This window comes from Hyla sarda, chromosome 7, assembly GCF_029499605.1.
Source record: "Hyla sarda isolate aHylSar1 chromosome 7, aHylSar1.hap1, whole genome shotgun sequence".
In the NCBI taxonomy this organism is placed as follows: Eukaryota; Metazoa; Chordata; class Amphibia; order Anura; family Hylidae; genus Hyla; species Hyla sarda.
This window is the reverse complement of record NC_079195.1, coordinates 72,950,185-72,963,194: the sequence shown is the minus strand read 5'-3', so window position 1 is coordinate 72,963,194 and position 13,010 is coordinate 72,950,185. Positions and strand designations below refer to the sequence as shown.

Here is a 13,010-nt window from a genome sequence, read left to right as displayed (position 1 = left end):
AAATTTAGCATTTTTCTAACTTTGAAGCTCTCTGCTTGTAAGGAAAATGGATATTCCAAATTAAAAAAAAATTTATTCACAAATACAATATGTCTACTTTATGTTTGCATAATAAAATTGACGTATTTTTACTTTTGGAAGACACCAGAGGGCTTCAAAGTTAAGCAGCAATTTTCCAATTTTTCGCAAAATTTTCAAACTCACTATTTTTCAGGGACCAGTTCAGGTTTGATGTGGATTTGCAGGGTCTTCATATTAGAAATACCCCATAAATGACCCCATTATAAAAACTGCACCCCCTAAAGTATTCAAAATGACATTCAGTCAGCGTTTTAACCCTTTAGGTGTTTCACAGGAATAGCAGCAAAGTGAAGGAGAAAATTCACAATCTTCATTTTTTACACTCTCATGTTCTTGTAGATCCAATTTTTGAATTTTTACAAGGGGTAAAAGGAGAAAATGTATACTTATATTTGTAACCCAATTTCTCTCGAGTAAGAAAATACCTCATATGTCTATGTAAATTGTTCGGCGGGCGCAGTAGAGGGCTCAGAAGGGAAGGAGCGACAAGGGGATTTTGGAGAGTACGTTTTTCTGAAATGGTTTTTGGGGGGCATGTTGCATTTAGGAAGCCCCTATGGTACCAGAACAACAAAAAATCCCCACATGGCATACCATTTTGGAAACTAGACCCCTTGGGGAACGTCACAAGGGGTAAAGTGAACCTTAATACCCCACAGGTGTTTCACGACTTTTGCATATGTAAAAAAAAATATTTTTTTTTCACTAAAATGTGTGTTTCCCCCCAAATTTCACATTTTTGCAAGGGTTAATAGCAGAAAATACCCCCCAAAATTTGTAACCCCATCTCTTCTGAGTATGAAGGTACCCCATAAGTGGACCTGAAGTGCACTACGGGCGAACTACAATGCTCAGAAGAGAAGGAGTCATATTTGGCTTTTGGAGAGCAAATTTTGGTCGGGGGGCATGTCGCATTTAGGAAGCCCCTATGGTGCCACAACAGCAAAAAACCCTCACATGGCATACCATTTTGGAAACTAGACCCCTTGAGGAATGTAACAAGGAATAAAGTGAGCCTTAATACCCCACAGGGGTTTCACGACTTTTGTATATGTAAAAAAATATATATATTTTTTCACTAAAATGTGTGTTTCCCCCCAAATTTCACATTTTTGCAAGGGTTAATAGCAGAAAATACCCCCCAAAATTTGTAACCTCATCTCTTCTGAGTATGAAGGTACGCCATAAGTGGACCTGAAGTGCACTACGGGCAAACTACAATGCTCAGAAGAGAAGGAGTCATATTTGGCTTTTGGAGAGCAAATTTTGCTCGGGGGGCATGTCGCATTTAGGAATCCCCTATGGTGCCAGGACAGCAAAATAACCCCAACATGGCATACCATTTTGGAAACTAGACCCCTTGAGAAACGTAACAAGGGGTACAGTGAGCATTTACCCCCCACTGGTGTCTGTCATAACTTTGGAACAGTGGGCTGTACAAATTTTTTTTATTTGCACAGCCCACTGTTCCAAAGATCTGTCAGACACCAGTGGGGTGTAAATTCTTACTGCACCCCTCATTACATTCCATGAGGGGTGTAGTTTCCGAAATGGGGTCACATGTGGGTTTTTGTTTTTTTTGCGTTTGTCAAAACCGCTGTAACAATCAGCCACCCCTGTGCAAATCACCTCAAATGTACATGGTGCACTCTCCCTTCTGGGCCTTGTTGTGTGCCCCCAGAGCACTTTGCGCCCACTTATGGGGTATCTTCATAGTCGGGAGAAATTGCATTACAAATTTTGGGGGGCGTTTTTCCCTTTTACCTCTTGTCAAAATGAAAAGTATAGGGCAACACCAGCGTGTTAGTGTAAAAAATTTATTTTTTTACACTAACATGCTGTTGTAGACCCCAACTTCACCTTTTCATAAGGGGTTAAAGGAGAAAAAGCCCCCCAAAATTTGTAACACAATTTCTCCCGAGTACGGCGATACCCCATATGTGACCCTAAACTGTTGCCTTGAAATACGACAGGGCTCCAAAGTGAGAGCACCATGCGCATTTGAGGCCTGAATTAGGGATTTGCATAGGGGTGGACATAGGGGTATTCTATGCCAGTGATTCCCAAACAGGGTGCCTCCAGCTGTTGCAAAACTCCCAGCATGCTTGGACAGTCAACGGCTGTCCGGCAATACTGGGAGTTGTTGTTTTGCAACAGCTGGAGGCTCCATTTTGGAAACAGTGGCGTACCGGACGTTTTTCATTTTTATTGGGGAGGGGAGGGGGGCTGTGTAGGGGTGTGTGTATATGTAGTGTTTTTTACTTTTTATTTTATTTTGTGTTAGTGTAGTGTAGTGTTTTTAGGGTACAGTCACACGGGCGGGGGATTACAGCGAGTTCCCGCTGCGAGTTTGAGCTGCCGCGCAAAATTTGCTGCATCGCAAACTTGCAGCCTGATACTCACTGTAAGCCCCCTGCCCATGTGAATGTACCCTGTACATTCACAGGGGGGAGGGGACCTCCAGCTGTTACAAAACTACAACTCCCAGCATGCACAGTTTATCAGTGCATGCTGGTAGTTATAGTTTTGCAACAGCTGGAGGCACACGGTTGGGAAACACTGAGTTAGGAAACAGACAATGTTTCCCAACCAGTGTGCCTCCTGTTGTTGCAAAACCACAACTCCCAGCATTCTCAGGCATGCTGGGAGTAGTAGTTCGGCAACATCTTTAGAGCCAGATGTTGCCGAACTACAACTCCCAGCATGCTGGGAGTTGTAGTTTTGCAACATCTGGAGGACTAGTTTGCAGACCACTAATACAGTGGTTCCCAATCTGTGCCCTTCCAGATGTTGCAAAACTACAACTCCCAGTATGCCAAAACTGTCCAGGCATGCTGGGAGTTGTAGTTCTGCAACATCTGAAGGGCCAGATGTCACAGAACTACAACTCCCAGCATGCCTGGACTGTAAGGGCATGCTGAGGATGTGTAGTTTTGCAACATCTGGAAGGGCACAGTGGTCTCCAAACTGTGAACCTCCAGATGTTGCAAAACTGCAACTCCCAGCATGCCCAGACGCCAAGGGCTGTCTGGGCATGCTGGGAGTTGTAGTATACAGGGTCCCATTACAGCAATGCATGTCGCTTTACGGCGACGTGCATTGCTGTAAAGGGCCCGACCGCGGCTGAAGATCTACTCACCTGTGCCGCCGCCATCTTCCTCGCCGGGATCCGGGTCTTCAGGGACGAGGTAAGTACCGGGGCCGGTCCCCAGCACTCCCCCATCCCCCGCCGCGTCCTCCGGTCTTCCTCCCGTCCTCTCCGGACTTCCAGGGGCCGGGCAGGGCGGGAGGAAGTAACCGCCCCCCCTCCTGCGATTGGTCGGTTAACTAACCGACGGATCGCAGGGGATCGGAGGAGGTGGCAGGCTTGCCACCTCGCTCCTAGGCTCCAGAATGGTCCTGGCTGTCTGTGACAGCCGGGATCATGCGAAATTACCGGGCGGTCGGGTCCCAGAGACCCGATCAGCCCGGTATCGCCGCAGATCGCAAGGGCGATTTCCCTTGCGATTTGCGGCGATCGCCGACATGGGGGGCCGACATGGCCCCCCTCGGCGTTTGCCCTGGATGCCTGCTGAAGGATTTCAGCAGGCATCCAGTTCCGATCTCTGCCCGGCGAGCGGCAGAGATCGGAAATACAACAGGACGTTCTCTCACGTCCTTGGGCATTAAAGCCCAGGTAGTGGGGACGTTAGAGAACGTCCTATGTCCTTAACAGGTTAAGGACTCGGAAACGGGGGTGTAGGAGTACGTCCATTGTCCTTAAGGGGTTAAATGGGTGCTCCATTTGAAAACATGTTTGTTTTTTTTTCAAATCAACTGGTGCCAGAAAGTTAAACAGATTTGTAAATAACTTCTATTACAAAATCGTAATCGTAATCCTTTCAATACATATCAGCTGCTCCAGAGGAAGTTGTTTAGTTTTTTCCAGTCAGACCACAGTGCTCTCTATTGCCATCTCTGTCCAAGTCAGGAACTGTCCAGAGCAGGAGAGGTTTGCTATGGGGATTTGCTCCTACTCTGGACAGTTCCTGACACTGACAGAGGTATCAACAAAGAGTACTGTGGTCAGACAGAAAAGAACAATTCAACTTCTTCTGTAGTATACAGCAGCTGATAAGTACTGGACGGATTAAGATTTTTAAATAGAAATAATTTACAAATCTGCCTAACTTTCTGAAGCCCCCCCCCCCCCCCCCGGCATTCTCCTTTAACACATGTCCGAGCATTGAATGAGGGAGAATAAATGGATGGACTTTATTATATCCTACAGAATTTCCAGACTGTTTATGTACCAGGCCTGTATAATATAATACAGGAGAAACTGCGGTCTGCTGTGTCTCTTCATTCATTAAAGGAATGTTATATTTATTTTTCCAGGATACATTTTTATTACTTTTACCAGAAGTGACTTCACTGTTACAAGTTCACATAGCTGTTGTGCACTCCAGGCTACATGTTTTCTCCTCCCTTTTTGGCAAGACCTAAAGTGAAGTAAGTTCTAGTGTCATCATTACGCAGGTTATAGAGCAGGAATATATCCAATGAAGGGTCTGGACAGTCATCAGCATTTATTACTTCCAGGATGACACTTAGGCTGTGTTCACACACTGAAACTATATAGCGGTATCGCAGCTAATTACCACATGCATTCTGGGTTATAACACTGCAATTGCAGTCAAAATGGTGAGTTTACAGTGATTTTCCATATTTAGCTAATCACAACAAAATGCACCATTTTTATGCAATTGGCAAGACCACAGGCGGTAATTGCCTGCTGTACCTCTAGTCAGCCACAGGAGGTAAACAGTGTTAAAGGAGTACTCCAGGGAAGTATATAACAAAACTTCAAAGCCAAGACACCACCTACCTGGATAAGTTTCCTGCCTGATATGCATGGCTCCTGTGGCCTCTGTTGTCTTCTCTGGGTGCTTGAAATTCTTTGCCATCATTTCCTCCCTTTGCTTACATCTCACAGCATTCATTTTAGCTCTGCCAAACAGGCCCCCACCCTCCTGTTCTGAGCAGCAGAGAGAGGTTCAGAGTTTGATTGGCTTAGGCTGCACACACCTGCCAGCTTTCAGCACTAAGGCTAGGTTTCCACTTGTTTTTTTTTTACAAAAACGCCAATAAAAACGCCCATTCTGCCGCATGGCGTTTTTTTTGTGAAAAAACGCTGCGGCCAGATGTTAGCTGCAAGTCAATAGTAAACTGCAAAATGCCAAATCCACCCGGCGTTTTTCAGTTTGGCGTTTTTTTAATCCTTTTGGCGTTTTTGGGCTCCTTGGCAGTTTTTAAAAAACGACCTCTTGTCGAGACTTTGGCGTTTTTTCGGGAAAATCTTGGCGTCTTTCTCCCATAGAAGTCTATGGGAGTGAAAAAACGCCAAGAAAAACGCCATGTGGGTTTTAAATTTGACGTTTTTTCAGGCGGTTTTTATTCTCTTTTGGACTTCAGCGATCCAAAAAAGTGTTGGAGATACCTTTTTTTTTATTAAAATTTTGTAGGGTACCATTAAAAAATAATAATAAAAAAGATACAGTAGTGATGGAAAAAAATGTATTTAACGAAAAATATATTTTTTATAACAAAATTTTTATAAATTTTTAAACAGGGATCAATTTATGTGGGCGGGTAGGGCACTAAAAATGTAGCCGACAATAATAAAAATGTAGTGTGTGTGTATGTTTCACTTTTTTTTTTAAATTTTTAGGTAGTACTACCACTCCCAGCATGGAACACACTGTTCCATGAAAGGAGTAGTAGTTACCTGTACTAATTGACAGATCGCTGGGGTCTGTTGTGATCCTCCTGTATAATGTATAGATGCGGGGGCCGCTCTTCTATGGTCCCCTGCACTCACGTATATATACACATATTCTTATTTCCCGCAGAGAGCTGTGATTGGTCAGATGGTTCCAGCCAATCACAACTCTGTGGGAAATAGGAATATGTGTATATATACGGTGTGCAGGGGACCATAGAAGAGCGGCCCCCGCATCTATACATTATACTGGAGGATCGCAACGGGTGTCAGGAGGAGTGACACTCGCTGCGATCTGTCTATTAATGCAGGTACTACAGCTCCCAGCATGGAGCAGAGTGTACTCCATGTTGGGAGTATTAGTACCTGCAGTAAGGGACAGATCCCAGGGATGTCACTCCTCCTGACACCCGCTGCGATCAAAGTGACTGTAGGGATCAGCTGTTCTCAGGGCTACAGAGCCGGGAGATCAGCTGATCCTGAGCAGTAGATATACATCGTATATCTACTGCCCAGCAAGAACTTACAGTGAGCCAGCAATGTGTATACAGTATACACATTGCTGGCTCACTTAACCCCTTGCTGAGCTGTGCGCTATGCACCAGCCCAGCAAGGAAAGAGTTAACTTACACTGCTAGGCAGTGTATGTTAAAGAGTTAACTTACACTGCTGGACAGTGTAGGTTAACCCTTTGGCCGGTATACACTATATACAGATATCTATAGATAGCTGTATATAGTGTATACAGAAGATGGAGAAGTCCCCTTACCTCCGTCCTGCCCCCGCGGGTTCGCGTAGCTCCTCCCCCTAGTGATGACGTAATTAGGGGCGGAGCTACAGACGCGATCCAGGCTGGCAAGGGTATAAGGCTCTGTTAACATTGTCCGTATTGGATAATGGGAACAGACCCTTCTGGCAGTGTCTACCCAGACAGGGAGACTCAAGCTGTTGCTAAACTACAACTCCCAGCATGCCCAGACAGCCAAAGGCTGTCTGGGCATGCTGGGAGTTGTAGTTTTGCACCAATTGGAGGCTCACTGTTTAGGTAGACATTGCATTATGGGCGCTCTCACCTGCAGAGTGTGCAAAAAATGTCCTAACCTATTTTTTTTGTTTTTTTTTTTCTTCTCGTTTCAGATCCGTGTATGCAGAGGATTACGACGGATTCGATGGATTACGACGGATGAACAGGATTTTTTTTTATATTTTAATAAAATGGTTAACGAGGGCTGTGGGGGAGTGTTTTTTAAAATAAAATAATTTTTCCAATGTGTTGTGTTTTCTTTTTTATTGAATATTCAGGCTTAGTTATGGAGGCTGTCTAATAGACAGAATCCATGACTAAGCCGGGGCTTAGCGTTAGCCCCAAAAACAGCTGGCGCTAACCCCCAATTATTACCCCGGTACCCACCGCCACAGGGGTGCCGGGAAGAGCCGGTACCAACAGGCCCGGAGCGTCAAAAATGGCGCTCCTGGGCCTAGGCGGTAACAGGCTGGCGTTATTTAGGCTGGGGAGGGCCAGTAACAATGGTCCTCGCCCACCCTGGTAACGTCAGGCTGTTACTGCTTTGTTGGTATCTGGCTGATACTGAAAATAGGGGGAACCCTATGCGTTTTTTTATTTTTTATTTTTATTTATGAAAAAAAATGCATAGGGTTCCCTGTATATTCAGTATCAGCACGATACCAACAAAACAGCAACAGCCTGACGTTACCAGGGTAGGCGAGGACCATTGTTACTGGCCCTCCCCAGCCTAAATAACCCCAGCCTGTTACCGCCTAGGCCCAGGAGCGCGACTTTTCATGCTCCGGGCCTGTTGGTACCGGCTCTTCCCCGCACCCCTGTGGGGGTGGGTACCAGGGTAATAATTGGGGGTTAGCGCCAGCTGTTTTTGGGGCTAACACTAAGCCCCGGCTTAGTCATGGATTCCGTCTATTAGACAGCCTCCATAACTAAGCCTGAATATTCAATTAAAAAAAAGACACAACACAAATATTTTATTTTAAAAAAACACTCCCCCACAGCCCTCGTTAACCATTTTATTAAAATTAAAAAAATAAAGTTCATCCGTCGTAATCCTCTGCATACACGGATCTGAAACGAGAAGAAAAAAAAAACACAAAAAAAAAATAGGTTAGGACATTTTTTGCACTCTCTGCAGGGGAGAGTGCCCATAATGCAATGTCTACCTAAACAGTGAGCCTCCAATTGGTGCAAAACTACAACTCCCAGCATGCCCAGACAGCCTTTGGCTGTCCGGGCATGCTGGGAGTTGTAGTTTAGCAACAGCTGGAGTCTCCCTGTCTGGGTAGACACTGGCAGAAGGGTCTGTTCCCATTATCCAAAACGGACAATGTGAACAGAGCTTCAGACTAGCCTGAATATGTCTGTAGCTCCGCCCCTAATGACGTCATCACTGGAGGCGGAGCTACACGGACCAGCAGTGACAGAAACGAGGGAGGTAAGTGGACCTCCTGTTCTGTATACACTATATACAGCTCTCTATAGATAGCTGTATATTCTGTATACCGCCCAAAGGGGCTATAGGAGCAGGGAGTCCTGTCAGTCTGGTGACAGGATTCCCTGCTCCTGTATAGTATATACGGGTACACTATGTCCCCTGTATACTATACCGCCGAGGAGGTGAGTAGTGATGCTATACATCACTCCTTATCTCCTTACACTCTGTGGACCGGGCGCTCAGCATCCGACCCACAGAATGGTACGTGAAGACAGTGAGAAAACTGCCACAGGGGACAAATTTGGTTGTTTCTACACACCAGGGAAAACGCCAGAAAAACCGCCAAAACTCAGGAAAAACCTGTGGCAGTTTTTCTGGCGTTTTTGCTGGCGTTTTTTTAGGTGTACAAAAAAAAACAAGTGGAAACCTAGCCTTAAGGAAGCATGACTCATCACTTCAGAGCAGAAACTATATGGTCTGTCTTTCTCAGGAGGGTGGGGGCTGCTTTCAGAGAGGGAGTTGGACAGAGAAAGAGTGGATGAGGTAATTCCCTCACTTCATGCATGTAAGTGACCACTGAAGAGGGGAAACTGCTCTGTATAGCTAATTAATGATATTTAGACAGTTCAATAAGGTTGATAAGAGGGAAAGGATGGGCTATGGGTATAGTCCCCCCTGAGTACCCCTTTAATGATGTTTTCATAGTTCTGGCACAGAAAGGGATGGTCATGCTGCATGCCACAGAGCCACCAGATCAGACAGATTTATTTGCTGCAATTTAAATTTTTAAAAGCCTAATTCCAATGGTGTATAATGCCTGTGACGGATCCTAGAGTCACCCTACCTACCTGGATGGACTTTAGGACATAAAGCTCAGAGTTATAATACTTTTATTTACTGTTTTCATACACTTTCTGCACACGGTCCACTTTCTGTGCACAATACACCTTTTTGCACACGGTCCACCTCCTTTACACAATACACCTTTTGCACATGGTCTACATTTTGCACACGGTTCACCTTTTGTGCAATGCACTAATTCTACACATGCTTCTCCCTTCTGCACACCTCCACCTTTTGCACTCAAGGCACTGTACAGGTAGAGCTATTTTTATTGGATTATCTCCCAGACTCGCTGTCACCTGTATTGTCTTTACTGACCCTTCCCCCTGTGATGTCCTTCCTAGAAAAGAAGACACTTGTTCCACAATAAAGAGTTCTGATTTTATACCTGAAGACTGGTGTTGCCTGGTTCTTTGGGTACAAGGATGCAATAATCTCTAGTTCTGCCTGGGGATATTGCCTGTGATATGCTGGGGCTCGTCATCCAGAAGGAGAAGTCACTTTTGGCGGAGTCAGTCCGTCACAATGCCCATGGCTTATTTAAGCATGGACTACAGTCAGGAACTATCTGCACATTACTACTGTATGTCTAATATCTGCATTTAATCTTCTAGATTGTGATGTTCAGTGAAAGAGTGTGGTCCTGTCATACATAGCTTGTAAGGGGTGTTAGACAAATGTTGGTGTATAAACCTTCTTTCCTTTTAGTTTTTGTTACAGACTTGAGTATAAACAGATTATATGGATCTCTGAAGTGCCCCCCTTGATATACTTATGGAGGGCACTGTGCTGTGACTATTCTATATTTTGCCATGGTATAACCACAGATCCAGATTCATTTCATTGCAGATTTTATGTTCTGGACCAACAAAATAATCCATCATTTGAAGATGGGGAGCGGGAGTTAAAGGGGTACTCCACTGTAAAAAAAAAAAAAATTTATATACACACACCCCCGACAGAACCGCAGCACACCAAAGTCACGTGTAGTGGTTGTTTTATACCAACTTATGCAACGTTTCAGATGCCCATGCGTCCTTTCTCAACCACTGCTTGAGAAAGGACACATGGGCGTCTGAAACGTTGCATAAGTTGGAATAAAACAACCACTTCACGTGACTTTGGTGTGCTGCGGTTCTGTCGGTTGTCTGGATACAAGGGCCCCTGGCCTGGGCTTCTCCCGCTTGCACCCCCCCGCTACTCAGGGACTGATGTGCCGCTCTATTTGCTATATTATATATATTTTTTTTTATCAACTGGTCCCAGAAAGTTAAAAAGATTTGTAAATTACTTCTATTAAAAAAATCTTAATCCTTCCAGTACTTAGCTGCTGTATGATCCACAGGAAGTTCTTTTCTTTTTGAATTTCCTTTTTGTCTGCCCACAGTGCATTCTTCTGACACCTCTGTCCATTTCAGGAACTGTCAAGAGCAGCATATGTTTGCTATGGGGATTTGCTCCTACTCTGGACAGTTCCTAAAATGGACAGAGATGTCAGCAGAGAGCACTGTGGTCAGACAGAAAGTAAATTAAAAAAGAAAAGAACTTCCTGTGGAGCATACAGCAACTGATAAGTACTGGAAGGATTAAAATGTTTAAATAGAAGTAATTTACAAATCTGTTTAACTTTCTGGCACCAGTTGATTTGATATCTTTATTTTTTTCCAGTGGAATACTCCTTTAATCAGAGAACAGCTAATGGTAACTCTGATGGAGCTGAAAAGATCAACAGCTAAGGCAGGAGAGTCTGTCCCTTTGTAACAGAGTTTGGCTATTCCTCACCCAATATTAAGCCCACTACACAGCAGTTTCAGTTTCAAGGTGCAACCAGGTGATAGCTTTTATTTATATCTATATTAAAATGGGTAACTAAACAAGCTCCACATGTAGATTAAAATTATCCAAGGATTGTAGAAATGAATTAGCCCCTTAAGGACCAGGCCAACTCATATTTTCATACACAGACCCATATGACGGCTTGTTTTTTGCATCATCAATTTTACTATGTAATGAAATCACTAATTTTACCATAATTTTTTTGGTTGCGCCATATATTTTATTATTTATGTGGGGAAATTTAAAAGAAAACCACAATTTATGAAATTTTGGAAGGTTTTGTTTTCACGCTGTACATCTTATGGTAAAAATGACATGTTTTCTTTATTCTGTGGGTCAATACGATTAAAATGATACCCATGTTATATGCTTTTCTGTTACTGTACCGCTTTAAAAAAAAATCTCAAACTATTTTAACAAAATTAGTATGTTTAAAAATGCCCTTTTTTGACCACTTATAACTTTCAAATTTTTCCGTATACAGGGCGGTATGAGGGCTTATTTTTTGCGTCGTGATCTGTAGTCTTTATCCGTACCACTTTTGCTTATATCTTATTTTTTAATCACTTTTTATAAATGTTTATGTCCCCATAGGGGACTATTTATAGCAATCATTTGATTGCTAATACTGTTCAGTGCTATGCATAGGCATAGCACTGAACAGTGTTTTCGGCGATCTTCTGCTCTATCTCAGACCAGAGCAGAAGACCCCTGGAGATGGCCAGAGGCAGGTGAGGGGACCTCCGGCTGCCATGCTGGATGATTGGATCCCCGCAGCAGCGCTGCGGGTGATCTGATCATCCATTTTAAGTGCCTCACTGCTGTGTTCTGTATTGATCACGGCATCTGAGGGGTTAATGGCAGACATCAACGCACTCAGTCTGGTGCTCATGGTCATGTACGTCATGGTTCGCTAAGTACCACCGCACCATGATGAACATTTACGTCTATTGTCGTTAAGGGGTTAAAGATAATACAGAAATGTATATTTGTAATACCTCCTGTATAGTGATGCTAGTGGGGCATACAGTCATACCCTGCACCATGTATAGGTGCTATCAGCTTGTTGGCACAGATCTCCATATTCTTTCTGGTATCATTTATTCATGGCTGGCTTATAATTAGCAATTAAAAGTTTGATATTGTTGTATAGAAGTGTCAGCCAGATGAACAGGTGTGCCTAATAAAGTGGCCAGTAAGTGTACGTACACATACACAGTCATTTTGTACAAATACATTTTAATGCATTTAGTTTACAAACAAGATAATAAATTCGGTGATCTGCAAATTACAAAAAGTAATTTATAAGCTCAATCTACCTGCAATCTATACCTGTGAGAATTTACAAACTACAATATTAAAAAGATACAAACACAAAAAAGGTACAAACAAAAAGATAAGTTACAATGTTATATGGAAAACAATTCAGAGTTTGTCACAACACATCCACTTGTTTTCTATCGTCATGTTTTAGAATACTAAAAGAACGTACTAAGGTCAGGTACGTGGACGCCCTTCTGACGCATAGTCCGTGTGTCATGTAACATTACTTGTCACTTGGATTGTACACAGCATTTTTAAGCCATTTTCTAACAATGACAAATACAAAAACCTAAGTCAGTGATTTTAAGGAAGTATCAATTGTTTTAAAAAGATTTGGCACTTATTAAAAGCTTTACTGTCGTTGAATGTAATCGACTGTTCAGCTCCATCATTTTTAAGCTGACTTTAGTGTTTTTTTCACTAGGATTGCCAACATGAAGGCCAGAATTCATTCCACGGATCACTTGTTACGGTTTCCTCCAGAAACTTTTACAGAAAGAATTTGCTGACTTTCAGTGTAAAATTACATTAAAAAAAATGAAAATTGTGGTTTTAGTTTTTTTTTTAGTTGACTACCATGACACTGTTTCCTAGGACTGTTCTGTCTTGAACACTTTTTTTTTTAAGTTGTACTCCACCCCTAGACATCTTATCCCCTATCCAAAGTATAGGGGATAAGATGTCTGATCGCGGGGGTCCCGCCA

The 13,010-nt window shown here is 43.3% G+C and overlaps 1 long non-coding RNA gene across 1 annotated transcript; it reads left to right on the top strand.

Moving 5' to 3' along the window:
- The first annotated feature begins 4,489 nt into the window (after positions 1 to 4,489).
- On the top strand, positions 4,490 to 12,896 carry LOC130281889 (uncharacterized). The gene is made up of 3 exons (XR_008846153.1): positions 4,490 to 4,572; positions 10,816 to 10,978; positions 12,731 to 12,896. It is a non-coding gene; the product is annotated as an uncharacterized LOC130281889 (long non-coding RNA).
- Positions 12,897 to 13,010: the final 114 nt, after the last annotated feature.